This window comes from Clarias gariepinus, chromosome 2 (assembly GCF_024256425.1).
Source record: "Clarias gariepinus isolate MV-2021 ecotype Netherlands chromosome 2, CGAR_prim_01v2, whole genome shotgun sequence".
Classification (NCBI taxonomy): Eukaryota; Metazoa; Chordata; class Actinopteri; order Siluriformes; family Clariidae; genus Clarias; species Clarias gariepinus.
Genome location: NC_071101.1, coordinates 13,478,492 through 13,481,764, shown reverse-complemented (window position 1 = coordinate 13,481,764; position 3,273 = coordinate 13,478,492).

Below are 3,273 nucleotides of genomic sequence, written 5' to 3'. Positions count from 1 at the left end.
CGCATCTATTACAGAACTGAAGGGATGAGGGGGAATAAAAAGAGCAACCAACTGAAGCAACAGTGAGCCTGCCAAGGATAAGACGTGACATTCAGTGATATTATGCTGTAACATAAACAGATCCTATGTTGGTATAGTTCATGCTCAGGTCTCTGACATGCTATGGATTTCATCCTAAGAGCTGCTGCTGTAGTTATAAACACTAAACTCTGTCCTGCACTCATTTCCAAACTCATACTCATGAACACACTTCATACTGTCTATCATTACTCTTCTGCACCTCAACAATATAATAATTATGCTACATGATGTCTTATAAAAAATCATTGCTTTCAATTGAGTCTGATTGCTCTAAATGATTTTTCCCACCCCCGTGTCGTCTCAGAGAGATTTTCCTGATGAGGGTCCCCTCTAGCTCGCTCATTAGGGCTCCTGATTTCTGTAAAACCGCCCTGGACGACGTCCACTGTTTTAGAAGTGCTGCAAAAATACACATGGAATGGAATTTAATATTTGTTCAGATATATCAGCAGCTCCTAAATATAACTGGTCACACTATGGGAAGGTTTTTGTTGCTGGGACCATCTGCTCATTATTGTTTCTTGTTTACATAATTATCAATGGTTGTGCAATAATAAAACACTGTTCATTTTTCTTTTCTTTTTTTTTTTTTTTTTAGAAAATTATGTTCCTTTCCAAATGGCCCAACAGAGGGACCCTTCAGAGTTCTTACTGGGTAAGAGCACAGTCTTTGCATTAACAGTACTGTGCAAAAGTCTTGAGCCACCCTTTATTTCTTCATTTTTCGCTACCAAAGAGTCCAAATTTTTTTTTTTTTTTACTTTTTCTTGAGGAATAGTTCTCCAAGTTTTTACCTTTCAATGTTTTAGTCCAGTCCCTGTATCTGACCAGTTTCAGCAGAAAGGTTTTTGTTTGTTAAGCCAAAAAGGGACCTGTGAATCATTTAAGCATGAAAAAAAATCTAACTTAAGGCATGAACCAGTGAGAAACTGGTGCAGATGATGACAGATGTTCAGGCCGGTGATTGGTATACTGGTGTTGCTGAATGCTGAGTGGTTGGAACAGACGAGAGGGGAAAGGAGATTGCTGAGGCTGCTCCATAAATTTTGTAACTGTTTCTTTAGACACTTTTCAGCCTTTTAAAGTAGAATACCTTTCTGTTTTTTAATTTAGTCTACATAATTTCATTAAATTTAATATGAAGAAATAAGGGGGGGGTCAAGACTTTTGCACAGTATTGTATTTCATGTCATCATTTTACAATTATTGTAATTCAAGCTGTTAACATGATTGATTATGGGAATATATATATATATATATATATATATATATATATATATATATATATATATGTGCATGTTTAAAAACGTGAAAATGTGCTTCAGCTTTATGAAATTGTGAACTCCAGTAAACGTGGCATCAGAAAAGCTACAGTAACTTAAAAACTCACTCTTTAGAACCATGGTGAGCAGAAAATTCATACGTTTTAGAACCAAAACCAAGAATTTGTGGCTACAGCATGCGCATGCTCACCGAAACCTGATAACTGATGACTGGAAAAAGATCACACAATGTTTTCCATGTTGAAATGTTCATGTGAGGCAGCCAGTGGCTTAGTGGTTAGCATTGTCATCTCACAACTCCAGAGTCGAGTGCGTCAAATCTCTTCCCATGTTCTCGCTGAGCTTGCTGGGTTTCCTCTGAGTACTCCGGTTTCCTCCCACGGCCCAAGGACATACATTGTAGACTGATTAGTGTTTCCAAATCGCCGGTAATGTATGAGCGTCCTGAGTTGGGTTGGCACCTCACCCAGGGTGTATCCTGCCTTGTGCATTAAGCTTCCTTGGATAAGGCGGTATAGATGATGAGAACATGATGTCTTGACATGATATTACTGTATGCTTCGTGCCGCTGCTCCGATTGCTGTTGAACAGGTGTTCCTATTAAAGTGGACAGTGCATGTATTGTATGCGGATATTTAAAAAAGGAAACGCCTTTTAAAATTGCAATTAGCCAATGAAATGATTCGTTGTGTAAAATGAGACTCGGCAATGTTATGGCTATAAGACACACACCTGATTTAAGGCACATTAGAGAAAATTAAACTAAGGGTAGATTTTAAAAGATCAAATCAGTTTATTTACATACAACTTAGCTGATGGTATTTGCTAAAGTTTTAGGTATATCTCCAGTGCTTTTCAGCCTTAAATATGCAGAATATGTAAGATTTCTCATTCTGTCACTAAAATAAGCATAAACATTTATATAAATTTGTGATTTGCCTATTAGAATTGAGAAATCAGTAGCACTGTGGTATAGACCACATTACATCACTCTAAAGTTATTTATCATGAACTATTCAGTTAAATACTCTATTAAGTATTATAATAATATTTTATTTATTCATCCATGAACATCTGTAGTCCAAATAGTTAGCCTAATCTGCCTGTCGTTGGACTGTGGGAGGAAACCGGAGAACCTGGAGGAAATCCACTAAGGCCCAGGGAGAACATGCAAACCCCATGCACACAGACCCCGAGGTGGGACTCGAACCCAAATACTGCAGGTAAAAGCCGATAGTGCTAACCACTATACCACCGTGCCACCGCCAGATTATTATATATATAATTTCACAAAGAAGTTATAGTATATATTTTCTTTTAATTCCATTTCTACCAGGAAGACACACAGAAACATTCGACTTCTGATGCATACTAAACGTATTGAAAAATATGACCCGTTTTCACACCTCGCAGCTCAGTAAGTGCGTTCACACAAAGATTGCATTTCATTTTTACCACTCTTTTAGAAAACAAGTTTGTGCTTTTAGCCACAGGTTTTGACCGAGACTTAAACATAGTCACATTCCAGATGGAAAACTTTACACCAAAAAAATAAAAATAAAAATCACATTTCTCACTTTCTGAGCTGCGAATTGCGAAGCTTAAGAAGAAGTTCGCACCTCATCAAGAGGTCTAAAGTTGAGATAATCCTACTCTGACTAGCATGCATTTTATATTCGGTAACAAGTTCTCATCTTGGCATGTTTCTCGAAATTTTTATTCAGGATAAAGTGGTGAGGTGAGACGTCCTGCACAAGATGGCTGATGGCTTGGGTGTTAGCTGGGGATTTTAAATCAGACTGACTCCTTTACATATCAATAGTACATTTACAGTAGCACACAGGTGCACATTTTAAGGTTTAAAGATGTTTCTTAACTAGGAGTAATTATTGTGTTGACAGATAAACTG